Genomic DNA, 14,165 nt, shown 5'->3' on the forward strand with positions numbered 1-14,165 from the left:
TTAATTCCCAGTACCCACTCCAACAAGACTATTTAGGGAAAACAAGACCTGAGAGTAAAATCCCATACATCTTCTGTCTTTTAAAATGGAATTCCTAGAATCTCCAAGCCTATGTTTTTTCTAGTTAGTCAAGAGAGTCGTCCCTTTGGGCTGGGGATGTGGCTCAAGTGGTAGCGCGCTCGCCTGGCATACGTGCGGCCCAGGTTCGATCCTCAGCACCACATACAAACAAAGATGTTGTGTCTGCCGTGAACTAAAAAATAAATATTAAAAAAAAAAAGAGAGTCGTCCCCATGACCCCATAATGACTTGCTTACCCTGGGGCAGATGTCAGCTATGTACTGAGCATAGCTGTGGATCCACCCCCAGGGAGACAGACCCACTGAGAAGTGACCTAATGCAAGATGAATTGTGACAGATGTCAAAAGAGCATCACATCTCAATTCCTGAGCTGGGGACAGAGTCATTCCAACCAGGGATGCCTGTGAGGGCTGTCTGGAGGGGGTGAACTGAATCTTAAAAGATCTGAATCACCGAAGGGAAGTTTTCAGGCAAGTTCAGAAAGTGTTTGCACCCCTAAATATTTGGTAGTAGGAAGGGCAGTGCGGGAAGGCAGAAGACAGAGGGATGATGTGAGGGCCTGTGAGGCCGGGGGACAGGGAATAGTCACACAGTGAAGCATCAGGGACTAAAATCTCCTCAACTTCCATCCTGGGTAGCCACAGAGCTTTGGACAGTGGCTGACATTTCACCTTCTCTGCTACCTTTTTTGTAAACTGAGTACTTGAGCCTGGGAGAGCTTGGGTTGATTCGTCAACCCAAGAGGCTGGGCTCCTTACCCCACCTGCCAACCTGCGCTCCCTTCTGCCAGCTGGTGTCGCTTGAAGGATGTGTCTCAGCTCTGGTGCTTGCTAGCTAGGTATGTCATTTAACCTCTCTGGGCCTCCATTTCCCACATAAGTTCGTTGCTGAAGATTAAATTCATTAAAGCAGTTAAAGCATCTAGAACATGGTCTAACTTCCATTTAGACCTGGGAGATATGAGCAAACCCTGTCACTGTCCCCAAAGGTCTTCAAACCAAGGCAAAATTTCATGGGACTCTCCTACTTCTAGGCCACAGGATTATATTGTTGCCACTGTCCCTCTCTTAGTCTCAGAGTCCCTCAACAAGTGACCTGAGTAGTAACCTTCTTGCTCACCAAATTCCCTGAGTCAGTCACCCTCTCCATAGGCCCCTCTGTACTGATAATGGTTTCCTGGGGTAAGATCTTTTGCACTGTGCCCACTGGGCCTGGACAGGAAAGCCAAGCTACATGGAAGTCTGACCAAATAGTGTTGGGGAGAGCACGGGACACACAGCCAGTGCAGTGTGAAGACAACCAGGTTGTTGACATCAGAACTGAGTCCCAGAAGACTGGCACTGGTGCCTCTGCAGCTCCCTGGGGGCAGCTTACACCCCTGCATGTTGCCAAGCTTGGGAAATACCTGTTGGTTGCAATTCAGCATCTGGCCATGCAATGGCAAGCTTCAAGATGGCTACAAACTAGACTGGGGTAGAATAGATAGGGCCTCCTGCAGTAAAGGGGCAGGTGGAGGGGGCGGTGGCTTATAAAACACCCGGGAGCTGGGTGTGGTGGTGTGAACTTACAGTCCCAGCTACTTAGGCTGGGGGAAGGAGGATGGCCTGGTCACCTGAGTTTGGGGCCAGTCTTGGCAATAGAGTAAGACCCCATTTCAAAAAAACACAGAGCAGAGCCTGGCCCAATGAGCTGCTCCTAGGAAACAGTGAGGATTGGGATGATGCCCTTTCAACAACCAGATTTACCTCCACCCCATCTAGCCATTCTCACTCATTTCTGGGGCTTTCTCCTAACACCCCCATCCTGCACAGCCTTCTCTTAGATCCCTGGAACATGAAGATAAACATCTCTATGGTAGAGCTGAGATGATGGAGTCAGCTTAAAAAGTTAAACTCTGGGCAGAAGGCTTAATTTACTTTGGGGTAGGGACTAAGGGGAGAAAAAAAGGGAGGAGGTAAGAAGGTCTTTTTGTTGTTGTTGTTGTTACTTGGAATTGACCCCCCCTCCCCCGTGCTTTACCACTAGCTACACCCCCAGTCCCCTTTTATTGAGTTAGGGTCTAGCTAAATTGCTGAGGCTGGCATGCCCGTAATCCCAGCGACTCGGGAGACTGAGGCAGGAGGATCTTGAGTTGAAAGCCAGCCTCAGCAAAAGCAAGTTATTAAACAACTCAGTGAGACTCTGGCTCCAAATAAAATAACAAAATAGGCTGGGGGCGTGGCTCAGTGGTCAAGGCCCCTAAATTCCATCTCTGGTACTCGCCACCAAAACAGAAAGAAAGGATTATTTACAAGGTACTTTGTAGAAAATACAGAGAAAAACAGAAAGACACTGTACCAGACAAGCAGGTAAGCTCACACGCATAATTTACATAGAATACAGAGCCTCCATCTAAGGGTACATTTTGATGAGTTTTGATGAATATGTTTTTATGTAACCTCTACCACAACATAGATTCATTACTTCACTCCAAAAATTTCCTTATTCATTTTACAATAAATTCTTACTTGACCCAAGCAACCACTAATCTACTTCCTGTCACTATGGATTAGATCTGCATTTCTAAAATTTCAGATTGCCTGGAGGGGTGGCCCATGTCTGTAATTCCAGAGGCTTGGGAGGCCAAGGCAGGAAGATGAAAAGTTCAAAACCAGCCTCAGCAACTTCATGAAACCCTCAGCAACTTAAAGAGAACTTATCTCAAAATAAATAATAATAATAAAAAAAAGGCTGGGGATATGGCTCAGTGGTAAAACACCCCTTGGCTAGATCCCCAGTACCAAAACAACAACCGCCACAACAAATACATAAAAAATAAAAAATAAAATTTCAGATTAATGGGATCACACAGGACAGATTCTTTTGTACCTGTCTTCTTTTGCTCAACATAATGTTTTTCAAGATGTGTCCGTGTTTTTGTGCTTATTAGTAGCTTGTTCATTCTATTGCTGCATTTTTTCCCTACTGTATGGCTGTGTGCCAATTTGTTTATCCGTTCTCCTGTTGAGGGACATTGTGGTTGTTTGTCACTTGGGACTATTATGAAAAAGTACTGATGAGTGTTTTGGCACAAGCCTTTTGGTAGACACATTTTTATTTCTCTTGAGAGAAGAATTGCTGAGGAGTGTGGTAACTGTATGTAAGCTTTATTTCAAAAGAACCTGCCAAACTGTGTTCCAAAGTGGCTCTCTATAGGGCCCAAGAGCAAAGTTATAAGATTGTTCTACATCTTGGCCAGTTCTTGGTATTTTGGTCTTTTTATTTTTAGCACTTTTGGTTAGGGCTTGCAAAACACCTGGTTATTTGTTCCAAAAATAGTGTGGTTTGAGCCTGTCCCCCCAGGGTTCATGTGCTAGAAGCCTGATCCCCAGTGCTGCTGTGTTGAGGGAGTGGAAACTTTAAGAAGTGGGTGGGGACTAGTGGTACCTCATTAGGTCATGGGGTGGGGGGCTCAGCCTTCTGAAGGGATTTATGTAATTCTCCCAGGACTGAGCTCCCTTAAGAGCAGGTTGTTACACAGGTAGGCCATTATAGGTACTGCATTCTCTACAATTCTCTTCTCTGCCACATCTTGGCACAACCAGGGTGCCCTTGCCATGCTTTGGATCCCCTGAACTGTCAGCAGATTAAGTCTTTTCTTAGAATAAAGGACCAGCCTCAGGTATTTAATTATAGCAATACAAAACAGATTAACACAGGTGTATAGCAATCTCTCAGTGAAGTGTGCAGCTGCCCACCTCTTCAACATTTCTGGGGTTACTCTCCCTGCCCCACACCTTTCTCCAACCCCTCTGACTGTCCCTCAGTGTCCTTATTCTCTGACATCATTTCCTGGAATTCTCTTCATTCAGAGCTCCGTGCAAGTGTCACCACCTCAGTGGTCTCCCCTCAATACCATCTTTAATGGCATCTTCAACCCTTTTATCACATTATCTTGTCTGCCCCACAAGGATCAGCTCCATGAACAAAATCATCTTCTCTGTTTTGCTTACCTAGAGTAGTGCCTGAATAGATAGTAGGTGCTCAATATATATTGAATGCAAATCCAAAGGGTACATTCAGTGTATTGCTTTTTGGGGTCCTGGGAATTAAAGAGCATACATATCATCAAAACTGAAATATTACATAGGTGTAGTGGTGCATGCCTTTAATCACAGATACTCAGAAGGCTGAAGCAGAAGGATCACAAGTTTGAGATCAGCCTGATGGTATAGCTCAGTGGTAGAGAACCTCTGTACTCAATCACCAATATTGGAAAAGAAAACCAGACTTTCTTGGATATCTTTCCATAAATTTCCACTTATATACATACATATGTAATTTTAAATTGTATATTTATTTATTTAGTACTGGGAATTGAACCTGGGGTGCTTTACCACTGAGCTACATCTCCCATGTCTTTTATTTTTACTCTTTTTTTTTTTTTTTTTGAGAAAGGATCTTCCTAAGTTGCTGAGGCTGGCCTCAGATTTATGATCCTCCTGCCTCAGCCTCTTTCAAGTCACTGGGATTATAGAAACAAGCCACTGTACCTGGCTTATATATAATTTTTTCTTTGCAGTGATGGAGATGGAGCCAGGACCTCGTGCATTTTAAGCAAATGCTCTACCACTAAGCTACATGCCCAGTTGCTTTTTCATCCAATATATTTTGTGTATTTTCCATGTCAGCACATAGAGATATAGTTTATTCTTTTAAATAGTTGCATATGTTAAAGGAAAATCATAATTTTATTTTTTTTATTTTTTAAAATATTTATTTATTTATTTTTAGTTCTCGGCGGACACAACATCTTTGTTTATATGTGGTGCTGAGGATCGAACCCAGGCCGCACGCATGCCAGGTGAGTGCGCTACTGCTTGAGCCACATCCCCAGCCCATAAAATCATAATTTTAAAGACAATACTGTTAAATACACACACACACACATATATATATACATATATATATGAGTACTGGTATTTATATGGATATATAGCTACATATAAAGAGCAATATATATTTATAAATATAAATATATGTGTGTACACATATATATTTGCCAATATGTAGGAGTGTAGTCACAGAATAAATTCCTAGGATATAAAGTGGTCTATTGGGGCTGGGTTTGTGGCTCAGTGGTAGGAGTGCTCGCCTAGCATACACGAGGCTCTGGGTTCGATCCTCAGAAAGACATAAATGTAAAATAAAGATATTGTGTCCACCTAAAACTTAAGAATAAATATTTAAAAAAATAAAATAAAATGGGGGTTGGGGATACAGCTGGGGCTGGGGATACGGCTCAAGTAGTAATGCGCTCGCCTGGCATGCATGAGGCACTGGGTTCAATCCTCAGCACCACATAAAAATAAAATAAAGATACTGTGTCCACCTAAAGCTAAAAAATAAATATTTTAAAAAATAAATTAAATAAAGGGGTCTATTGGCCAGACACAGTGGGGCACACCTGTAATCCCAGTGGCTCAGGAGGCTGAGGCAGGAGGATTGAGAATTCAAACACAGCCTTAGCAATTTTTTTTTAAATATTTATTTATTTTTTTAGTTTTCAGTGGACACAACATCTTTGTTTGTATGTGGTGCTGAGGATCGAACCCGGGCCGCACGCATGCCAGGCGAGCGTGCTACCGCTTGAGCCACATCCCCAGCCCAGCCTTAGCAATTTAGTGAGGCCCCAAGCAACTCAGCAACACCTGTCTCTAATAAAATGCAAAAAGGGGCTGGGGATGTGACTCAGTGGTTAAGTGCCCCTGGGTTCAATTCCCAGCACCACCAAAACTAAACTAAACTAAACTAAAGTGGATTATTGGGTCATTGAGTATGTGGGTTTTAATTTTTATTTATTTTTTATTTAAAAAAAAATTTTTAGTTGTGATTCAGTAGCAGAGTGTTTACTTAGCAAGGTGAGGCACTGGGTTAGAACCCCAGCATGCATAAAAATAAATAAAAGAAAGGTATTGTAGATGGATACAATACCTTTCTTTTATTTATTTTTTTTGCGGTGCTGGGAATCTAACCCAGTGCCTCCCATGTGCTGGGCAAGCACTCTGCCACTGAGCCACAATCCCAGCACCTGGGATTTTAAATTTGATAAACTGCTAAATTGTCTGCCAAAAGCTGGACATGGCAGTACATGCTTATAGTCCCAGCTACTTGGGAGGCAAGACAAGAGGTTTGCAAGTTTGAGGTCAGCCTGGGCAAGTTAGACCTTGTCTCAAAATAAAAACTAAAAAGGACAGGGCGCAGTGGTACATGCCAGTAATCCCAGCGGCACAGGAGGCTGACATGGGAGGATCGAAAGTTCAAAGCCAGCCTCAGCCTCAGTGAGGCACTAAGATTCGAAATAGGGCTGGGGATCTGGACCAGTGGTTGAGTGCCCCTAAGTTCAATCCCTGGTACTCCCCCAAAAAAGAAAAAAAAGGGCTGGGGGTGTAACTCAGTGGCAGAGCTCCTCCCAGTACTTCAAAAAATGAAATAAAATAATAAATTGCCTATTAAAGAGGTTATAGGATCTTTACTCCCACAAACAAAAATGACTGTCTTATTTCCCATATTCTCATCTGCACTGTGTAATATCGAACTTTCAAATAATCAGTAGATGAAAATGGTGTATCATTGTATTAAATCACAGTTGTTGTTTTTTAACCAGGACAGTTAAGTACACTTTATTTTTGTTGTTGTTGTTGTTATTGTTATTTTTGTTTTTGTTTTTGCAGTACTGGGGATTGAACCCAGGACATTACACACACACACACACACACACACACACACATTTTGTACTGGGGATTGAATCCACAGGCACTTAACCACTGAGCCATCTCCCCTGTCCTTTTTTGTATTTTATTTAGAGACAGGTCTTGCCAAGTTGCTTAGGGCCTCACTAAATTGCTGAGACTAGCTTTGAACTTGTTATCCTCCTGCCTCAGCCTCCCAAACTGCTGGGATTACAGGCATGCGCCACTGTGCCTGATTCCCTTTATATTTTTTAAACCACCTATTTTTCTTTGTAGGAACTGCCTATTCACATTTATTCTCATTTTCCTTTGAGTTGTTGGTCTTTTCCAATTGATTTTTAAGAAATTTTTTTAGTTGTAGATAGACACATACCTTTATGTACTTTTATATGGTGCTGAGGATGGAACCCAGTGCTTCACATGTGCTAGGCAAGCACACTGCCACTGAGCCACAACCACAGCTCTTCTAATTGATTTGTGAGAGCACTTTATATATTAAGGAACTTGACCCTTTGTCATATTAATTATATTTCTAAGGTTATAACTAACTTGTCTTTTGATTTTATTTATGGTATATTATATTTTTAGAAGCCAAATTTATCAATCTTTTCCTCTGTGACCCCTGATGTCTTGCTCATGAAAGCCTTTCTTACTACAAACCTTTACAAGTAAACTCACCTATGTTTTCTTGTGTTGTCTTAATAGTTTAATCTTTTACTTTTAGATCTTTCATTCATTTAGCATAAAAAAGGAGGTAAGGATCCTTCCCTCCCCCAATTCCTAAAATCAATTTTCCCAATATAAGTTAATGAGTATTCAAATGTTTTGACACTGTTCTGAAATGCTTGTAGGAAGTCAGTCCTATTTCTCTATTTGATGTTATTTCATGTATCCAATTTCATTAAAACATATTTATTATATTTCATGTGCCAGTTAAACTATTTTAGTGATAGTAACTTTGTAGTATGTTTTAATATCTGGTAGATCTACATTGCTCTTCTTTTTCAGTTTTCCTCTAATCTTTGCATGCTAATTTTTCCAAATGCATTTTAGAATGAGTTTGTCAAGGCAAAGAAAAACTAAAAAAAACCAAAAACTCATATTGCCTTGGGATTTTAAGCAGTAGATATTTTCATGCTTCAATCTATTAAAAAAATATAGCATTTTCTAAATAAGGCTTAGAAACATGCTGACAAGCTCTGGGCCCCCCTCCTGAGGCTCTCAATGATTTTTGGTAACTCAAAGCAGCTTCTTCAATTGGGAGGTTGTCTCAGGAGTGAAATCCAGCTGCTCAATTATGCTGCTAGATTTGGGGGCCATAAGGGTGAAAAATCATTCTTTCTTCTTGGGGTACTCCTGGATGGTCAATAATAATACAACCAAGTAAGTGAAGGCAGCTTGTGCTACACTGAAGTTAGGCATGTGAGGAAGGGGAACAAATGGCTTAGACCTAGCCGTCACCTGGGAAACCACAGTGGCCTGTTGAGCCTACAATCACTGGTCCTTGAACTTCAGACTCTGCAAGCCTGGAGAACCTTTTCTGGACCATCCCCCCGCCCCCCTACCAAGTTTGCATAGTTATTTAATGGAAGATTAGAACCCAGAACCCAGCTGTATCATTAGCATATCTTAGTTGCAAACAATAGAATCCTTTATTACTAGACTGGGCTGAAAGAAGGCTTATTTCCATTTATTAGGTAACACACAGGCTCATGGAAATGATGAAAGAAACAGACCACAGGCTAAGATTCCAGGGGCAATGGCTAAAACCCATACTGCAGAGAAAATGGCTGCTAGTACCATTGCTGAGAACTAGTGCTGAGAACTTGACAATAGAGCAGCCACTCCTGCCTTAAGCATCAAAATCAAATTCTGCTTCAGAAATTTGACCTTATATTCCCTGAAAAAATACCTCTTGTTGCCATTGTGACCATCAAGCTTCTTGTTTTGCTCTTCTGAACTGAAGTCTCCTTTGGATTATGTGATTGGTAGAGCCTGGACACATGTCTATGTCCTAGCTATAAGAGAGGCTGGAAATTTGAGTTCTGACTTCTAAGTAGAGGGGCAAAACTCCTAATCTGGGAATTTTCACTAGTATAGAATAGCCACTTAGAATTTGGACTGGTCTTTCTGTCAACCACAACTATATACACTAGATAAATCTTTTTAAGCTTTAAAAGCTTCAAAAACCTAGGGGCTGGGGTTGTGGTTCAGTGGTAGAGTGCTTGCCTAGCATGTGTGAGGCACTGGGTTGGTTTCTCAGCGCCACATAAAATAAATAAAGGTCCATTGACAACTAAAAATATTAAAAAAAAAAAAGCTTCAAAAACCTAATGAGAGAGTAGGGAATAATTGGACCAAGATACAGGAATGTGCGAGAGTCCAGAGACGTTAGAGTTTCCAGGAAAAAAGAAATGCAGTATTTCCAGTTAAATTCTTAGCTGTATTTCAGATAAGCCAGTAAAAATAATATTTTATTTAATATATATGTCCCAGTTATATTTGAATTTCAATGGTGGGCATGGTGGTACATGTCTGTCATCCCAGCAATTACCAAGGCTGAGGCAAGAGGATTTAGGAATCCCAAATAAGTGAGACTCTGTCTCAAAATAAAAATTAAAGGGCTGGGGTTGTGGCTCAGAGGTAGAGCATTCACCTAGCATGCATGAGGCACTGGGTTCGATCCTCGCACCACATAAAAATAAAATGAAGATATTGTGTTTACCTAAAACTAAAGTAAATAAATAAATATTTTTTAAAAATTAGAAAGGGTTTGGGTATAGCTCAGTGGTAGAGCACCCCTGGATTCAACCCCTAGTATCACACACACACACACACACAAAATTTAAATTTCAAAGGAACAACTAATTTTTTTAAGCATATATATGATCATGGTACATTTGGCTTCTATTAAGAAATTATGTGTTGCTTGTGTGAAATTCAAATTAACTGTAAATCCCTATTTTTATTTGTTAAATCTGGCAACTTTAACCACAGAGGTGAGCCCAGCACTTGGAATCACTTTTGCCAGAGGACATTTGCCAACCTGAAGGGGCAACCAGAGAGACTGAGCTGTGCTTCTGAAATCTTAATCTTGAGATTAAGGCTACAAAATTAGAGTTCAGGGCCTTCAAGGTTGGAGACCTTGATAAACCCCCTCTGGGGTAGGCTGTTAACTTCATGGCCCCAGTGAGTCATGGGCTGTGGGAATTCTTGCCCTGTGTCCTCCCCTTGACTCTAACCTGCTTTAATTAATATACTGCTTGAGCCTGAAGAAGACTGCTCCTGCAGTTTGGCTCTGGGGAAAACCAATTGCCATGTGAGAAGGCCAACTGATTTGCCTGAGAACTGGGACCTAAGGAGTTGGTGTCATATGCCCAACTGGATTTCAGAATTGCTATGGATCAGCGGCTGCCACGTAACTGTCATTTCCTCCTTTTACTTATTACTATCTTTTCTGGTGCTGGGGATAGAACTTAGGGCCTTGTGCATGCTAGGCAAGCACTCTACCACTGAGTTACATACTCTGTCACCCAGTTTTTCCTTTTTAATAGGAGTATCTATTTCCCTGCCTCACTATTGTGTGTTGTGAGCAGATATCTTGACTCTTTAGTCTAAAACGTCTTCAGATTGAGAGTCATATTACTAGAGATACTCATTTGTACCTGCATTGGATTAGTGGAGGAGATTATGGATTTCAAGTTCAATCATAGTATAGTTATGGGGTGAGCCTTTAGGGGTCTTAAGAGTCAGGGAACACAGTTTGCTTGTGAAAGCAAGTGAGTCATTAGGGGTCTGAGTGGGGGATTGTAACAGATGGTTACTTTTTAATTTTTTTTAGTTGTAAATGGATCCAGTATCTTTTCATGTCTTTATTTTTATGTGGTGCTGAGGATTGAACCCAGTGCCTCAAGGGCTCTACCCCTGAGCTACAGCCCCAGCCCAGATAGCTACTTTGTGGCCCCTAATGAATCATGTATTTGAGTAAATCACACCACTGTAGTTCCCTTCCTTTGAACCTAGACTGGGCTGTGACCTGCTTTAACCAACAGAACCTGGTAGAAATGATGCTATGTCAATTACAGGCCTAAACCTTAAGAGGACCTGGAAGGTTCCATATTTGCCATTTGGGAGAAGCCGGTGAATCATTCTCTGAGAAAGCCAACTTTGCTTCATGGAGAGACCATGTGAGAAGAACTGAGGACAGTGGCCAACATCATAGCTTGAGTTCCCAGTCACCTTCCATGTGAGTAAGGCTATCTTGGGAGAGAATTGTTCAGCTCTGTTCATGCCACCCAACTGATGCCACATAGACTAGAGACCAGCTGTCTCCATTGTATTCTGTCCAAATTGCAAAACCATGAAGCAAATAAATACAGTAACTGTTTTCTTAAGCCAGCAGTAAGCAAAGTATGGCCCATGGCTGGCTGCTTTTATTTTTTCAGCAGCATCCCAATACAATTCATATGCTATACAATTTATGTACTTAAAGTAAACAATTCAATGATTTTTGGTATATTGACTGTTATGTGCAACCATTACCACAGTCAACTAGATAGCATTGTAACCAACTTAAAAATAAATTTGGTATCCTTTACCTGTCACCTTCCTGTCCCCTTTCTCCCACATCTCCAGTCCTATGTCCTATTTCCCATTGTATACATTTCACTCAAATGTAGTCATAAAATATGTGGTCTTTAGTGACTGACTTCTTTCATTTGGTGTAATATTTTCAAGGTTCATCCATATTGTATCATCTATTAGCACTTCATTCTTTTTCACGTATGAATGATTTCCATTGTGTGTATATAACATATCTATTAGCCAGTTGATGGATAGATGGATATTTAGTTTTTTTCTAGTCTATTGTTATTAATAATGCTGAGGAGTGTGTGTGTGTGTGGGGGGGGGTGTAAGAATCTGTTGAGTCCTTGTATTAAATTCTTTGAAATATACCTAGCAGTGAAAATGCTGAGAATATGGTAATTCTATACTTAATATTTTAGAACTACCCAACTACTTTCCTTAGAGGCCATGCTGTTTTATGTTCCCACCAGCAATGGATGAGAATTTCAATTTCAATTTCTCTGTATGTGCACCTTCACTAGTAACGCTTGTTGAAAATCAGTTGACCATAGATATGTGGCATCATTTCTGAAGTCTCAGTTCTATTCCATTTACATGTATGTGTGTGTGTGTATGTGGGGGGGTCCTCTGCTATAGTTTGGATCTTAAGTTCTCCCCAAATGTCCATGTGGTATAGGTTTCTCCCCAGGATGCTGCTATTGGGACAGGGTGGAGTCTTCAGGAAATGACACCTATTGGGAGGTTTTAGCTCACTGAGGGCCCTTGATGGGGATTTTGAGACCCCACCCCCCCACCCCCCTTTTTTCTTCCTGGTCATGAGATGACTAGTTTTGTCCATGAGCTCTTGCCATTCTGCCATGATGTGCCAGCCCAGGCTCAAAGCAATGGGGTCAACTGAACCTCTAAAACTGTGCACTAAAATAAACCTCTTTGAAGCCAATTGTCTCAAGTATTTGTTGTGGTAACAGAAAGCTGATGAATACATCCTCCTATTTTGTTTTTCTTTTAAAAGGTTGTTTTGGCTTTCTTGGTCCCTTGTAATTCCATATGAATTTAAAAATCACCTGTCAATTTCTATTTAAGAAGTCATCTGAGATTGTGATGGAGATTGCACTGAATCTGAAGGTTAATCTGGAGATATTGTTGTCCTAACAATGCTAAGACTGTCAATGCATAGACATAGGCTATTTTTCCAATTATTTAGCTCTTAATTATTTTAGCAATGTTTTGTAGTTTTCTCAGTATAATTTTGCACTTCTTTTGTTAAATATATTCTTTTATGTGGTGCTGGGGATTGAACCCAGTGCCTCATGCATGCTAGGCAAGCACTCTACCACTGAGCCACAAACCCAACCCAAATATATTATTTTTTAAAATATATTTTTAGTTGTAGGTGGGCACAATACCTTTTTAAAATTTTATTATTATTATTGATGGACCTTTATTTATTGATTTGTTTATATTTGGTGCTGAGAATCAAACCCAGTGCCTCACGCTTGCTAGGCAAGCGCTCTACCACTGAGCCACAACCCCAGCCCCACAATACCTTTATTTATTTATTTTTATGTGGTGTCGAGGATCAAACCCAGTGCCTCACACATTGTAGGAGAGTGCTCCACCACTGAGCCACAACCCCAGCCCTTGAATTCTTAAATATTTTATTCTTGTTGATATCATAAAAGAAATTGTTCTTTTAATTTCATTTCTGGATTATTCATTGTTAAGTATGTAGAAATGCATTTGATTTATGTTATTAAGCTTATATCCTGTAGTCTTGTTGAATTTGCTTTTTAGTTCTAATAGTGGGTTAATGCATTCCTTAGGCTTTTCTATACACAAGATCATATGTCTGAGGAGAGACAGTTTTACTTCTTCCTTTTCAATTTGTGTACCTTTTTATTTGTATATCTTGCCCAATTGCCCTGGTTAGATCCTCTAATGTAATATTAAATAGAAGTGGTCAGAGTGGGCACACTTTTTTTAAGACGGGCACCCTTCTTCCTCCCCCTCCCCTCCTCCTCCTCCTCCTCCTCCTCCTCCTCCTCCTCCTTCTTCTTCTTTTAATAGAGTGGACATACTTAATTTTGTCCTTGTTTTGTTTCCTGGCACCAGCCTTTCATGATTAAGCATGATGGTGGCTGTGGATTTTCCACAGATGCCCTAAGGCTGAGGATGGCTGCCTATTTTTTTTTTATTAATAAAGTTTTATTGGAACTCAGCCATGCCATTCATTTATGTATAGTAATGGCTGTTTTGTGCTATAATACCAGTGTTGAGTAAATGTGACAGAGGTGATTTGGCTTGTAAGCTTAAAATATGTCCTATCTGGCTTTTTAAGAAAAAGTCTGCTGAAATCTGTTTTCAAACCACTAAATTTATGAATAGTTTGCTATGGAGAAATACGTCACTAAAACAACTCCCAATCTTAAGGTTGGGACCCTAAAGAGCTGTACCACTAAGTAAGTGGTAAACATAAATAAACAAAAAGTCCCACAGACCCTAACCCAGCTTCAAGTCTTCTGGGTGACTCAGAAAATCTGGAGGCCTGAAATTGAGTTAAGGTGATCCCTGCTAGTGCCTTCAGATGCCAGGCAGAAACAAAGGGAAATCTTTTCCAGAGGAAGATATCATTGCTTTGAATGTTTTTTTTCAAATACAATACCCAAAACAGAACCAAGGTACACAAGGAGAAAAAACACAAGGAAGAACCAGTGGTTAAAACTGACAGTGGTTAGGAGCGGTGGTGCATGCTGGTGATCTCAGTGA

Source organism: Marmota monax, unplaced genomic scaffold (genome assembly GCF_021218885.2).
Source record: "Marmota monax isolate L192 unplaced genomic scaffold, Marmota_monax_Labrador192_F-V1.1 WCK01_AAM20220418_F8-fsc00211, whole genome shotgun sequence".
NCBI classification, from domain to species: Eukaryota; Metazoa; Chordata; class Mammalia; order Rodentia; family Sciuridae; genus Marmota; species Marmota monax.